General features: G+C 41.2%; 1 long non-coding RNA gene across 1 annotated transcript in view; it reads left to right on the forward strand.

Annotated features, from left to right (window-relative positions):
- Positions 1–16,713, forward strand: part of LOC138744263 (uncharacterized) — a 136,974-nt gene that overhangs the window by 67,099 nt on the left and 53,162 nt on the right. The window contains exons 3-4 of the long non-coding RNA XR_011345414.1: positions 3,496–3,881; positions 4,546–4,716. This is a non-coding gene — a long non-coding RNA (uncharacterized lncRNA). The remainder of the gene's footprint in view (positions 1–3,495; positions 3,882–4,545; positions 4,717–16,713) is intronic.

Here is a 16,713-nt window from a genome sequence, read left to right on the forward strand (position 1 = left end):
CTTTGATTTCTCTTTGCCGTTGTTTATGAGTTTGTTCAGATATTCATACTATTTTCTCCAAGTGCTTTAATAAGTCATGGATGCTCCCAATCTATATCTTAGCAAATAAATCACTGCCACAGAATTATGCAATGTTTGTCTAACATGTTTATTCAAGAGCTTCAATATATTTCTTTAGATTATGGAAGAAGGCTGAAAAATTTCTACCGCTCTGAACTTTGTTTAACTTCTCAAAGCCAGCTCCATCCTTCCCTTTCTGCCTTAATATATCTAATGCTACGGAACACTCATTTTTATATTAATCCTGCCCTAACATTTTATTCTCCACACACTCCCCATTGACTTCCCCTACATTCTGCCTCTCATCGACATGCTAGGGGAAAACTACAAAGGCCAATTAAACCTACTCACCTGCACATCTGGGGGAAACCCAAGCCAACTCCACGCAGGCCATGCCAAATGTCAGAATAAGAATCAGAATCAGGTTTATTTTCATGAACGTGTCACAAAATTTGTTGTTTTGTGGCAGTAATATTGTGCATCACAGGTCCAAAATTGTAATAAATTATGGACTTGTAAATACAATATTTAAAACTAAATAATTAGTGCAAAAAAAGAGAAAAATGTGAAGCAATGTCTGTCAGTTCATTGCCCATTCAGAAATCTGATGGTGGAGGGGAAGAAGCTGTTTTTGTATTGTTGGGTGTGCATATTCAGGCTCCCGTACTTCATTCCTGTTGGTAGCAGTGAAGAAAAGGCATGGCCTGGGTAGTGAGGGTCTTTGATGATAGAGGCTGCTTTCTTGAGATATCGCTTTTTAAAGACATCCTTAATGGAGTGAAGACTAATGCCCATGATGGTGGTGCTGGATGAGTTTACAACTCTCTGTAGCCTTTTCCTGTCCTGTGCAATGGCACCTCCATACCAGACAGTGACGCAACCAGTTAGAAATTTGCAAGAGTTTCGTGACGTTTCACATCTCCAGAAACTCCCAACAAAATATAGCCACTGGCAAGCCTTCTTCAACACGATGGTCCGAAGATAAGTCTTCAGAGATGTTGACACCCTGGAATCTGAAGTTTCTCCATTGCTGATGCCTCGGTTTGTATTCTCCTGGTTTCCACTTCCTGAAGTCCACAAACAATTTCATAGTTTTGCTGATGTTGAGTATAAGGTTGCTGCTGTGACACCACTCAACTCGTTGGGATTGAACTGGGTTGCTGGAGCCATGAGGCAGAGAGCAGTCCAGACACCAAGTAAGGTGACCGAGTTGATATTCCCTACCCACAATGGGCCACATGAGGTTGGGAGCGGTGAACAGGTCAGCATTCTGCTCAGGACCAACCTCATGATCTTCGACAACCTGATACTGTGAAAGGATTTTAAATTCTTCTTAATCACTGAATCCCAGAGTGTCACAGCGTGATGGAGATCATGAGGTCAACTGAGTCCATATTCAATATAAGATCATTCTTGTTCGTCCCACTCTCCCATCCTTTCCCCATTTCACCCTCAATTCTTCCCTTTCAGATATTTGTCCAGCTACAAATGAATCTGTCTCTGTATCTGCCTCTTGCAGAGCATTCCTGGCCCTGATATCTCACTCTGCATCAAAAATATCTTCCCCATGTCACTTTTCCTTCCTTTTGCCAACCACTTTCATTCTTAGTTCTTGACCTGTCCACCTATGGGAACAGTTTTCCTTTCTCCTCTGACTGTACCTTTCATTATTTTAAATATCTTCATCAAATGGAGTTATGGAGTCAGGCCCTTCAACCCAACTTGTCCATGCAGACCACATTGCCTACCTCAACTCATCCCATTTGCCTGCATTTGGCCTATCTCTCTCTGAACCTTTCCTATCCATTTACCTGACCCAATGTCTTTTAGATGTTATCACTGTACCTACCTTGACCACTTTGATTGACAGCTCATTCTGCATACTCCAGATCCCTTTTATATCTTCTCCCTCTCACTATAAATCTATGCCATCTATTTTTAGTCTCTCCTACATCGATATCTGCCTTAGAGCTCTCAGAACTTCGATCTTCCTATACTGATGTCTGGCTGTGAGTCACGGACCATCACAAATGCAATGTAAAAAAGAATCATTGCAGCAGAGATGTGGTTTCTTAGAAGAATCCTGTGCATATCATATACAAACAGGATAATAAATGAAGAAGTTCAACAAAGAACAAAAACAAAATGTACATTTCTTAAAAGAATCAGAAAACAGCCATCAAAATTCATGCGAAGAGATACATTAGAACATTTAGTTACAACTGGAAAGCTGGAAGGAAAAAAAGCAGACAGAAGGAAAATGATAGATGGATTAACATCATGGTTAGAAAGAGGGGAGGCAACAACTACAATTCGGAGGGTCAGAGACTGTGATGTATGGAGAGACAAGATCGCCCACGCCAAATGGCAAGGCACCTGAACAAATATTGGGAAAGAGACTGACTCTTTAATCCTATCTTCAGCCTTCTTGGCTTTCTAAACCTCCAACAAGACCCCACTGAATCATCTTTTCTCCAGGAAACAGAAGTCTCAGCCTATCCAGCCTCAAGCACTTTCCTTCACCCTTTCCAGCTTAATTACATCTTTTCTACAGCTGGGTGACCAGATCCGTGTACAATACTCCAAGGGATGACGATGAATATTGAACTTGACCCGTAACTTCACATCTCTTGACTAAATAAGGAGATGGAGATGTTACCCCGTGTACTTTAGGGAAACCATTTTAATAGAACTGCCCTCTCATTGCCACTGTAAAGTTTATTGTCATCTGACTGAACAAGTATAACCCAACGAAACAGCGATCTCCGGTCCTCAGTGCAAAAAATGCACACACACAACCAGACGCAACACACATACATATGGAGGACAAGCATTTTATCTGTAAAAAAAATATGAAAAGATACTGTTTTGTGAATATGAGAGCCTCAGATGGTTAGCGTGAACAGTTCCTTGGAAGTTCAGGGTTCTCACTGCCTGCGAGAACAACACTGTGGCTCACATTAAAGGATAGATGCTATTGGACCTCTGCAAAAAGGAATTATTTTACTTATTTTTATCTCCATTCAGAGTAAGTTCCCTGATACCAGAGGTATTTCCTTAAGCAATGGATATGTATACAAAAATAATCATTGTATTTAGTGTCTGCTGCGTATTGGGGTACAAAATTGGATAGTGTAGCCCTCCAATTGTCGTACTGCTTATTCATTGCCTCAAAGGACATTGCTGCTCAAGCATTATGTTTTCTGTGGCTTTGGGTCTAATTCACAATGAGATGACCCTGACATTTGGGATGCTCTCCTTCATTACTGTACTTAATAAAAACTAGCACATATATATGGTTCAAAGTTCATTTTATTGTCATGTAATAAAAGAAAAAAATGTAATATATATGATATAATTTTTAAAAATTCTTTAATTTTTATAGTAATTGAAACTGGTCATAAATTAATGTAATGAGATTTTATTGTCATATAGGCAAACATTGAAATTAAAACAAGGACTGCCTAAAGAAATCTCTTGGTGCCTGCCACATTGACCACCGCCAGTGGGATGATATCGCCTCAAACCGTGCATCTTGGCGCCTCACAGTTCGGCGGGCAGCAACCTCTTTTGAAGAAGACCGCAGAGCCCACCTCACTGACAAAAGACAAAGGAGGAAAAACCCAACACCCAACCCCAACCAACCAATTTTCCCCTGCAACCGCGTCTGCCTGTCCCGCATCGGACTTGTCAGCCACAAACGAGCCTGCAGCTGACGTGGACATTTACCCCTCCATAAATCTTCGTCCGCGAAGCCAAGCCAAAGAAGAAGAAATTCTTACTTAATGCAGCACCCAGAAGAAAGAATGTACTATCTTGTGGTAAGATGCTCCTTTAAGTACTTTCATTGGTGTTTGCTCCAATTTTGCCCTCACTGAACAAAGGCTCCTCACATACAAGGCCAATTGCTCTCTTAGACCAGCTGGACTCTGACCTGGGTACCGTTCTCCTTTCGCTGATTTCTTGATCCCCGATATTTGCCCTGGGCTCCCTTCTACCGACACAGCTCCCTGCAATCCTGCTCCATCCTTACGAGCCCTTACTGCATCACTGACCCTCCTGCGATTTGCAGCGAATATACCTTCCACCCCTGACTACGGAGCCACGTCTGGAAAAGGATCTACTTTGCAAAATCTCATCTAACTCCAAGGCCGAACACACACAGCGGTCTCCTGAACCGACTCGTGACCACATACGGTGTGTGTGGCCGCTGACGTCCTTGCTGGGATTAGACATGCAGTTTGTAATGTGGAAACTGTGATTCAGATGGGGTTTTTTTTTAGAAAAAATCACTGCAATTGTGATTAAAATCTTCCTTTGTAAGATTTTGGTTTAGCCTTCTTCAAAGTCCCTGAGATACCAGCTGTGGGTAGTCAGGGTTCAAGTCAAATTGGCCATCTTTTATGGTGCATGATTGCAAGTACCTGATTGGAATGTGAAGGTTGATTATAATTGGCCAACAACATGTGTTTTAATTAATTGCAGATAAGAATTTCTCACAGAACATAGCGTTGAATGCCTTATTCACAAGCAAGGTGGTCCTTTTCTGTGATGTTAAGATGAATTTCTGAGTGTGTTCATTAAAGTACTGCAGACATCAAAACTGGCAGAGGAACTGAGGCAGGTTCTGATGTGGAGGACAGTAGCACGAAGAAGGTAATTAAATCTCAACAGCACAGAATTTTGTTGTCTTCTTACTGGGCACTGTCAAAGGAAATTCTAGGTATTATACATACTCGTGTAATAGTTGAGCCCAACTTTATGCCACCAAAATCAGGTGTTTTCCACAATGACCCGGGTAAAAGTTAATCCACTTATTTTTGGCCCCAACCGCCCGCCCAGCTCGGATGCCCCCCCCACCTCAACCACCGGAGCTCCTGCCTCCCCCGTCTGCATCACCTTGCTCCAGCCACGCGGACCCTTGCCCCGGCCGCCGCCCGCAAGAGACCCCGACTGCCCGCCCGTCCGAGCTCCCGGCTGCAGAGCCTTGCCCCAGCTGCTAGTCCTCTAGAGGTCACCGCGTTCCGGCCGCCCCCCCCCCCCACCCCGGAGCTCCCGACGCCCCGGCCACTCGCCGCCCTCCCCGGAGCTCCCGACGCCCCGGCCACTCGCCGCCCTCCCCGGAGCTCCCGACGCCCCGGCCACTCGCCGCCCTCCCCGGAGCTCCCGACGCCCCGGCCACTCGCCGCCCTCCCCGGAGCTCCCGACGCCCCGGCCACTCGCCGCCCTCCCCGGAGCTCCCGACGCCCCGGCCACTCGCCGCCCTCCCCGGAGCTCCCGGCATTCGGAACATGGACTTACCACCTGGTCCCGACCATCCGAGCTCCCAACGCCTTGAACAACACAGGTACTTATTGAGGTCAAAAGTATGACCCGTGTAAATAAAAAAAAAACGGACCCCCGCCAAATTTGACTCTGGTCTATGAAACTCGACTATTACACGATTAATATGGTAAGCCTGTAAAGTGGTAAAAGGGAAATAACGATTTAAGATGGATGGTGGGTGGCACAGTATGTGGAGCAGTTAGCACATGACTAATACCTTGCCAGCGATCTGGTGCTGTCTGTAAGGAGTTTGTACATCGTAGTGCAAAAACCATCCTACAACATTACTATAAATAACAAAAAAAAAGCAGTGCACGAAAAATAAGGCAGTGCCTTTGGTTCATTGATTATTCAGCAATCTGATGGCAGCGGGGAAGAAGCTGACCTTGTGCCGTTGAGTGCTCGTCTTTAGAGCCCTGTCCCTTTTTCCTGAAGGTAGCAGAATGAAGAGGGCATGGTCTAGGTGGTGGAGATCCTTGAGGATAGAGGCTGCTTTTTTAAGACACCACCTCATGTCAATGTCCTCGGTGGAGTGTCCTCATGTAGATGTCCTCGATGATCCTTTATGTGCTCCAGTTTCTTCTCACCCTCCAGAAATGTGAGAGGTTGCAGGATAATTTGTGGTGTGATTGGGTGGCACGGCTTAAATGGCCGGGTTCAGCCTTTACCTTGCTGTTAATAAAATTTTAACCTTTCATTTAAAAAAAAATCTTCATGTTTAACATGCGCTGGGAAAGTTGCAAAGTTTCAAGTTTTCTGGGGTTTTTTAGCACACTTGATTTAGAGGCAATAATCACGTGATTTACAGCATGTTTTAGTCACAATGCAATTGGATTCAATTAATTTAAGCCTCATTTCTAATAAAAAGAATTTGAAGTACAATTAAAGGAGTCAATAGAACAAGATTCTCAAGATCAATAAACAGTGCAAGAAGTCAGATTTTTTTTCTCCCAAAGATCAACATGTGTAGTTGTATTTCTCATATAAACAACCCCAAGTGTAATGACATTTCACTGATCTGACAGATGCTCTCTACCATAATTTAGAACAATTTCATTTGTGAGAGTCTTACTTTGGTGCAATGTATCAGATAGAGATTTGTCAGAGAAGAGTGAAAAATGACCCAAAAAAAACCACCTACGTGCGAATAGAAGACCTATCTTTTTTCCTGCATCTCAAAAGAAAACCCCACAAGGTACAGAAGAGAGAGATGCTGGTTGAAACTTGAGACTTTTCTATTCAATTGAATGCATGTTAAGGATTCAGCTTATTTTCTGATGCAGAATTTGCTGTGTGCCTTCAGAGAGCACCTAATATTTTAAATACAAGCCGAGCAGAATAAAAGGTTTGCACGTTAATTTATGTTCAATCAAACCTGAACTATTGAAGAATTGAAAATCATTGTCGAGGGAAAAAGAAACTTCTTGAACTAAGTCTGAATTAATATTTGTTATATATTTTGTGCAAAACTAATGTGTATTTGGCATACGCTTTCCATGCACCTAATTGAGCTAATCTGTAAAAAGGATATTTAAATAAATTGTATCAGGAACTGTGGCAGTGTAGATTATCCAATTACTTGCTTGGTCTAAAGAGCATACGAGGAAAGCCTGCTATGGTCTTTGTGTTAACGATGTCAAAAATGTCATCAGGAAGGCTTCTGCAGTGTTTCCATTATTTGTGATTGCCTTCTTCTTCAGTGACCATTGCAATTCTTCCCCCATGCTTTTTAAGGGAGCCAAATGACCACTAAAAATCAGTTCTGCAATACTTGAAGTCACAAATAACACTTAAGAAAGCACATCCTTATGGCAGAATAATGCATTTTATGTCGGAGCTGAAGGTAGGCTGTATATCAAACTGCCAAAAGAAGGTACTCCGTTTACATGAATTGAAAGGATGGCATTCACTTACCAATTAAATTTAATGCTTGGATGTAACAAGTTTAATATTCATAGGATTTTCGGTTATGATTTTTATTTCTTGACACCATATGCTCCCATGAATTGCTTTAACCATTTAAAAATGCTTTTCCTTTTATAATTATAGATGAGGATATAATGAGAATATAAAAGCAGGTGTTGTCTGTACTGCCTAACCATTCAGTAAGAATAGAGCTGCTCTGATTTTTTGACTTCCACTTCCATTGCATCACATAAATCCTTGGTTCTATTGCAGTCCATGATTCCATGCAATATAGAAAAGCCATTTGGCCCATCAAATCTGCATTGGCTCATGGATCGAGCCCATTTTCATGATACATTTTAAATTTACACTTGCAGCATAGAACCAGGCCTGAGCCCCCCAAATCTACCAATTAACTTTCCACCCCAATATATTTTGAAGGGTGGGAGGAAACCAGAGGAAACCCATGCAGACAGAGGGAGATGTACAAACTCAGGTCACTGGCGCTGTAATAACGTTGTGCTAATTGTATTGATGTGTGAGGAAACTGGAGTGCTCGGAGGAATCCCACATCTTCATGAGGAACAAACTCCATGCAGATAGTACTAGAGATCAGATTTAAGTTCAGATCACTTGGAGCTGTGAGAAACAGCTTGATCAGTTCCACTACTGGGCCGCCTTTGCTGGCCCAGAGGCCACATTCAGTAGGCCCTTTTAAACTGCCATCTGGTTAACTGGGCAATTTACATGATTAGAGCCCTAGTTACGCAGCAGTTTGAAAGGGTTCAACCGGGTCAACCCTGTCGGAGCCCAATCAGGTCCCTTCTCCTGCTCCTATTTCTTACGTTGTTAAGTTCTAAGGCTTTATAAGGCACTGATCAGACCACATTTGAGGAATTGTGAGCAATTTTGCGTCCCATATCTACGAAAGGGCACTGATGTTGGAGAGGGTCCAGAGCAGACCAGCTTTATGAAAATAAACCTACATGATGAGGATGTTAACGTGTGTGGAGTGTTTGATTGCTCTGACCGTGTATTCGCTAGAGCTTAGAACTGGGGCGTAGCACATAAAAAAAGGTGCCAAGACCACCGTTCCCTCAAAGTTGTGTACGTGTATACACAGACACTTGTTTTGCAACCAGCGCACGAAGGAAATTTATGTGCACACATCCATGACGCACACCAAATAATGTTAAATTCATTATGCATTTTTATTTTGTATTTAACATCAGAACTTAAGAAACTTAATGAAGATACAGTTTTAAAGGAAGTAGATGATTGTTATTTGTATTTAAAATCAAAACATTAAAAACACGTGCTATTTAACTATTTTTCATTTTAAACGTAACATTTGGGTGGGTTGAAGTACAGAAGAAATTGTATGATGCCCAACGCCGAGCCCTCCCCTCAGCCTACCACACACTGGAACTCCTGACACCCGACTCTGAACCCTCCTCTCGGCCTACCACACTCTGGAGCTCCTATCACCTGACTCTGAACCCTCCTCTCGGCCTACCACACTCTGGAGCTCCCGATGCCTGACACCGAACCCTCCCCTCGGCCCACCAACACCGGAGCTCCCAACGCCCGACTGCGAACCCTTTCCTCAGTCTCCTTGAACTGTGGGGCACAATTTGCATCTAATGAATTCAGATTTAAAATAAAACATTTTACTCACAGCTGTCTGATTTACTTCGAACATAAATTGAATATTGTTTCGCGCCTTGGGTTTGCGGCAATTTACGGATGCACATCATGCAAACCCCAATCTGTGCATGCGCGGCATGCAATCCCTGATCTACACCAGCTAATAGCTGAAGGTGCTTCATCAGCAGGAAGTTTGCACTGATGACACCCAGTTGACTGGAGGCACACAAGGAGATGGCAGATGGTGTGGTCTGAAGCTGAACACAATCCACAAGAAGAACTCTGCAGGAAAAATAAAAGAACAGTTGATGTTTTGAGCCAGGACTCGGATCGGAAAAACTATTTGTCACCAATCAGCGATTGCTATAGCCAATTTGCTATCGGGCTCCCCTCCCTTTTGGGCCCCTAGGCTTGAACCTACTCAGCCTAAGCTAATGGTTAGTCTGTCACTGGTGAACACAGTTCAAAAAGGTACCACTTTTGAACAAATGTTCTGATGGGGAGCAGTTAGCTCCATGGCACCACCCCTAGCTATGCCACCAGTTTAGAAGGATCAGAATCTTAATCGGAATTTATTGTGATGAACAAGTCACAAAATTCATTGTTTTGCGGCAGCGTCACAGTGTAAACATTCAAGAAACCACCTTACAAAAATAAATAAAAATAATACACGAAAAGTCGAAGTAAGGCTGCGTCTTTGATTCATTGATTATTCAGGAATCTGATGAAAGCATGGAAGAAGCTGTCCTTGTGCCACTGAGTGCTTGCCTTTGGGCTCTTGTACCTTTTTCCTTGATGGTAGCAGAGTGAAGAGGGCATGGCCTGTCCTGCTTTCTTAAGACACTGCCTCTTTTCAAAATTTTTCACACTATGAACCATACTGACCAAAATGCACACAAACATTTCCCTCTTGAATATACACAGTGTCAATTTCTCTCCTTTTCCCCCTCCCTTCCCTCCCTCCTTCACCCCCCTCCCCACCCACTCAACGTTCAACATATATGATACACGAAACCCATTAAACAATGTCATCACACAATGAAAATAAACAAGAAAATTGTGTCATCTACTTTTACACACTGGGTCAGTTCATTTTGTCTTCTTCTCATTCTATCATTTTAGGGGGTGGAGGTCTGCGGTAGGACTTCTCTGTTGTGTTCCATGTACGGTTCTAAAATTTGTTTGAATACTGTGACTTTATTTTTTAAATTATATGTTATTTTTTCCAATGGAATACATTTATTAATTTCCATGTACCATTGCTGTACTCTCAGGCTCTCTTCTGATTTCCAGGTTGACATTATACATTTTTTTTGCTACAGCTAAGGCTATCATAATAAATCTTTTTTGTGCTTCATCCAATTTGAGCCCTAGTTTTTTACTTCTTTTATTACTTAGAAGAAAGATCTCTGGGTTTTTTGATATGTTGCTATTTGTGATTTTATTTAATACCTGATTTAGATCTTCCCAAAACTTTTCCACTTTCTCACATGCCCAAATTGGATGTACAGTACAAGGAAATAAGACGCCAACAGTGGCAGTTGCTTTAGATGCAGAGAAAGCCTTTGACAGGGTAGAATGGAATTATTTATTCAAGGTACTACAGAGGTTCAACCTACCAGAGAAATATATTAATTGGATTTAAGCATTATATAAGGGACCATTGGTGAAGGTGACAGTAAATGGATATATATCGAACCAATTTAAATTAAGCAGGTCAACTAGGTAGGGATGTCCACTATCTCTCTCACTGTTCGCTTTAGCTATAGAACCATTGGCAGAACTAATAAGAACAGAAAATAAAATAAAAGGGATAAAAATAAAAGTGAAGGAATATAAAATCAGTCTATTTGCAGATGACATCATAGTATACTTAACAGAACCAGAATTATCAATAAAAAAATTACCTAAGAAATTGAAGGATATGGAGAAATATCGGGGTACAAGATCAACGCAAATAAAAATGAAGTGATGCTAATGAATAATGCGGATTTCACAAAATTTAAGAAAGAATCACCATTTAAATGGTAAACACAAGCAATCCGATACCTAGGTATTAGACTAGATAATAATCTAGGCCATCTATACAAATTAAATTATCAGCCATTAATGAAGAAATTACAAGACGACTTAGAACATTGGAAAGACTACCACTAACACTGATAGGAAAGGTAAATTGCATTAAAATGAATATCTTCCCAAGGATACAATACCTATTTCAATCATTACCAATTCCCTTAACAGAGAAATTCTTCAATTAGCTAAAGAAAATAATAAGGGAAGTTTTTATGGACAGGGGGAAACTGAGGATAGTGCTAGATAAATTAACAGAATGGTACAACCAAGGTGGTTTGCATTTACCAAACTTTAAGAATTATTATAGAGCAGCACAATTAATATATCTATCAGATTTTTATCAAACAAGGGATAGATAAATTTTTACATGATAGAGGAATTAGGGGATATGGGGAGAAGGCAGGTAGGTGGAGTTCGGTCATAAATTAGATCAGCCATGATCGTATTGAATGGCGGAGCAGGCTTGATGGGCCATTTTTGGCCTACTCCTGTTCCGACTTCCTATGTTCCTATGTAAACAAGATTGGACCAGGTTAGAGCTAGATAAAATAGGGGAGAAGGTACCAGTACAAATACGATAAAACTCACGGTACAATGTTTGCATACCCCCAACTGAAAACCTACTTAAAGGACAAATTGGGAAGCAGACTGAGGTTACCAGAAGGAAGCAGCTTTGAATATGTGATTACAGACACAATGATAATTAAAAGATTTATGACAAACATGTACATCAAACTGCAAGAGAAAGAGAACGATGAAATAAGCTGTAAACCCAAAACAAAAGTGGGAACAAGATCTAAACATAAAGATGAAAAATGAAATTTGAGAAAAGCTATGCTCCGGAACTATGAGAAATACAATAAACACGAGGTTATGGATGATACAATATAATTGGTTACACAGGCTATATATCACGCCCCAAAAGTTAAATAAATGGAACCCAACAGTATCAGATAGATGTTTTAGCTGAAAGAAGGAAACAAGACACTGCCTCTTGAAATGAATTCTGGTGCCAGTAATGTTGCTGGCCGAGTTAACCATCCTCTGGAGTTTATACTTGTCCTGAGAGTTGGCGCTTCCAGACCAGGCATTGATGTTCTCCACGATACACTTGTGGAAGTTTCTGAGAGTTTTCAAACGCCTCCCAAAGTATAACCGCTGGCAAGCCGTCGTCATGATTGCATCAACATGGAGGCTCCAGGACAGATCTTTGAGATGTTGACACCCAGGAATTTGAGGCTTTCGACCTTTTCCACTATTGAGCCCGTGATGAGGACACGATTGTGTTCTCCTGAATTCCTCCTGAAGTTCAAAATCATCTCCTTGGTTTTATGTTGAGTGCAAGACAGTCGGTGTGACGTCTCTCAACGAGCTGATCTATCTCCCTCCTGTTCGCTTCTTTGTTGCCATTTGTGATTCTGCCGACGACTGCCACGTCATCGGCAAATTTGTAGAGAGCATTGGAATTGTGCTTGACCACACTGGGTGGATTGCTTTGAAACATGCTGAATATTGAAAGGACTGGATAGAGTGAACATGGAGAAGATATTTCAAGTAGAGGGGGAGTATAGGACCAGAGTTCACAGCATCAGAATAAAAGGACTTCCCTTTAAAACAGAGATGAGGCAAAATTTCTTCAGCTACTGGATGGTGAATCTGTGGAGGCCTTGCCATTGAGTAAGTTTAAAGCAGAGATTGGTGGGTTCCTCATTAATAAGGGTGTTAAATGTTATGGGAAGAAGGCAGGAAAATGGGGTTGAAAGAAGAATAAATTAGCCATGATTCAAATGCTGGACTTGATGGGCCAAGCGGCCTAATTTCCTCTGATCTCTCATGGTCAAAGAACCTTCAGAAAGAGCCCTGAACATTTGTGTGAGCTCTACAGTATGTTTAACTGGGTGGATGAGGGTACATTAAAAGGTTGTGGGTAGACTTTCATAGCAATATCTCAATACTTCAGCACGACGGATCAAATTGGTGTCTGCTGCACAACTGTTGCTCTGTTCAGGCAATTTCTGTCTCCCAACTGGGCTAAATAATGGACTAATCTTCTAATGGTCCTCTTGAGTGACTGTCTGATATTAGGCCTGTCAGGCTCCATTTACTCCTGTTGTGTCTTGCGTAGATTTATAATCTGCAGCCAGCTCAGCTGTGAAATATTACTTATTTTCCCTCTCATGCCATTGATGCATGAGCTAATAAGGGGAGATGAGAGTTGTATCAATGTTTTTTGTACTTTCAACATCTCAAAGCTTATCAAATCCCTTTTTTCATAAGGGTTGTGATTGTTCTTGATTAGGTTACGTGCAAGACATGTCAGAAGACAGATGATGCCCATGATCAACTGTGTAACTGATAATTATATCAAAGATATCTCTCAGTGTTTAATATGTGAGTGCCAAGGATCAGTGACTTGAAACAGAAAGCATGTACAGTCTTGGGAGCATCGTGATGTATCTCTTTCTATCACCTTCCTGTTCACTTTAAATTGTTAGTCTCTATTAATATTCCAAGTTACCTTGTCCCCAATGTTCTTTTATGATAATGTAATTTGATGATTAAGAGAAGTAATTTGTAATTATGTGGTTTATAGTTGAATATTAGGATTTTAATTCCCAATGAGTAAGAGATGATTTTCATTTTTTGCTTTAATATTAAAATCGATCTTTTTAATTGCCCCCAACCTCAATCCATCAGAGTGATTTAGGAGACCATGATATTGGTTTGAGTAATGAAGCTTTGTTCTGTTGGCAATTGGCCTTCCAGAATACTAACCTTGCACCATTCCCATTACAATGTGATGTTTTCCACTTGAGTAGATAGAGAACCTTGGTTTAAAGCCTTGACAGAAAACCTTGGTTTAGAGCCTTGACAGAATGCTAGGTTTTACGTACTGATTGTAAATCAAAATGTTGGACCCGAACAAACTGTAATATGCCAGTAATGAAGAATTATGTATTTAATTGGGCTGGAATTGACTGTTACCACTGCTAATGGATGTTGCTTTATTATATTCAAGGAATATCATGTTTACGTTAATGCACTAGTAACCTAATTATGGCTACTAGTCAGATCTTTAAAAAAAAATCGGATTATGGTAAGCAAAAGAATTGAGTATTTTTAATCAATTTCTTTTAAAATTTCATTTTTTCCCCAAGTTACTTACTTTGATTTCATCGATCGACATGAATGACCAGGTCCTCGGTTTTGAGTCAACTTAAGTTCTCAACCTTTTTTTCCCCATTCACATACCACCTTAAGTAATCCCTTACTAGCCACAGAGCACCTAAGCCATAGTAAGGGATTTCTTAAAGTGCTCTTTGAGGGTGGGGGTGGGGAGGGGGGGGGGAATGGTTTAGAACCACTGACTTAGAGCATCGAGGAGCTGGGCTTTTGGTGCCTTTCTGATTCCTCCTCTTCATACGAGGTCCTCCCGGCCCTACTTTGTCCTTGTCTTCTCTAGCCTCACTGTTGTCCAGACACCACTGCTGGCAGAGATTTTGTTGTCAAGCAAATTATATCGAGGCCATTTAATTTGGTTTGTTAATTCAATATTCAGAATAGAACTATATAAAAAAAATTCCCATTATAATTGCAATGTTCCTTATACGTTATATCCTTTGAATAGCATCTAGAAAGAAAATTATTCACTTGGAATTGAATATTAAATTGAGTGACATCCTGAATCTGCTTTTAAAAAAATACCCATCAAAGTTGATGGACAAGAACACAATCTCCATTCCACTAAATATTTCACCCATATGACCCAAATAACACATTGTCATTTTTGGGTCATAGGACAATTCAGAAAGAAGCCCTTCAACCCACCAAGTCTGTGCTGTTATCTAAACACCCACATTGAGTGAAAAAAATACCATATATACTCGTAATAGTTGAGTCTTGGGGACTAATTTTTAGGTCAAATTTGGGGAGGGGTCGACTTGAACTACTACTTTTGACTGTGTAAGTACCTGTGTCGTACAAGACATCAGGAGCTTGGATGGTTGGGTTAGGGTTAGGGTGGTAAGTCCATGCTTGGCTTCCTCCTGGTTAATCAGTTTCCTTCCAACCTTCAAAGCGTATGGGGAGTGCCGATGAATTGGGCTATTTGGGAGCTGGAATGGGTGGGCAGCTGAGGCAAGGAGTCGCGGTCGGGTGTCGGGAGCTCCGGTGGGCAGGCAGCCTTGAAGAGGGTTTATGGTTAGGCCATCGGGAACTCAGATAGGCAGGTGGCCGGGGCGAGAATCCACGGTCGGAGCATTGGAAGTTCGGATGGGTTGGTGGTTGGGCCCAAATATAAGGGGTCGACTTTTACGTGTCATATATGGAAAATTTATGTTTCTTTTGGGCCAAAACAGTGGGGTTTGACTTTTACACAGGATTGACTATTACACGAGTATGTATGGTAATGTTTCTTGTAATTTTTTAAATGGCAATTATTTTCATTTCAGACATAAGGTGTAAATAATGAACTAAGATTTTGCAAGCCGCATGGTATTGCTGGACCAATAAAAAAAATGCTGGAAGTACTCAGCAGGGACAAGCGGCATCTGGGGAGGCTAAAGGTGTCAGTCGACCCAAAATGTCAACTTCACCCATTTGGCCTTCAAAGATGCCACTTGACCCACTGGGTTAATCCAGAGTTCTCAGTTGTTCCAGCACTAGAATATGGCTCGCAAAGTCTGCAGCTTTTGCCTCCATGTTCAAGCTCTAGCTTTTTAAAATAGATATTGAACCATTAATTATCTAGCAATAGAGCAACCTTGGTCCATTCTCAAGCAGGCCAAAATGTCTTAGTTTAGTGAGATGTTCATATTTAATTCACTGTTAATAAAAATTAGGTGGAAATCAGAACAAGTACTTCATTAAAGCATTCTGTCGTACACAGAAAACCAATTATAGAAGTCTAATCATCCATGTTACTTCTGAAGAAGTAGTGTTGTGTTTTATCGCTGCATTTTATTCTACAGTCTGAAAAACCTTGAATGTTTTTGGATATTTTGGGAAAATCTCTTTTTAATTAATATTAATGAGGGCAATTTCCCATGAAGTGTATATTCTCTACTATGTAAATAAGTTTTGTTAATTTTGTATGAGTGAATCTTTAAAAAGGATGTTAACTATTTAAAGCAGTGTCTGGTTTTTAGTACAGCATGTTTTGATTTGAATTTTTTTCGGTGGGGGAGATGAGAAAGGTGGGGGAGAAAGAAGAACTAACGTCAGTGTGCTCAATGAAGCAAAAACACCGAGCATTGAAAGAACAAGCTGAGATGGAGTGGTCATCTTGTTTGGATGAGCGACACGGTCTGCCGAAACAAATCCTCTACTCCCACCTTTAAGAAGGCAAATGTAAAAGAGGCGGACAACAGAAAAGGTTTAAAAGCCAACGTGAAGAAATGTAACATCAACAATTGGGAAAGCAATGCCAAGGACAGGAAACTGGCAAACCATTGTCTGAGAAGGAACAGCTACTTTTGAAGACAACAGATGTGCAGAATTGGAAGAGAAGAAGATGGAAAGAGAGGCAGCAACAACCAAAGCCCAATCTATCATCTGGAACTACCAGTCCTGAAGGTGAAAGAACTTTCAAAGCCAAGATTTGACTCATAAGCCACCTGAGGGCCCATAAATAGATCAACGGAATGAAGGCCATCATCCTCGACCACAAGGGTTAGCCATGATGACTACATACACTCACAC

The sequence above is a fragment of the Narcine bancroftii genome, chromosome 10 (assembly GCF_036971445.1).
Source record: "Narcine bancroftii isolate sNarBan1 chromosome 10, sNarBan1.hap1, whole genome shotgun sequence".
Lineage (NCBI taxonomy): Eukaryota > Metazoa > Chordata > Chondrichthyes > Torpediniformes > Narcinidae > Narcine > Narcine bancroftii.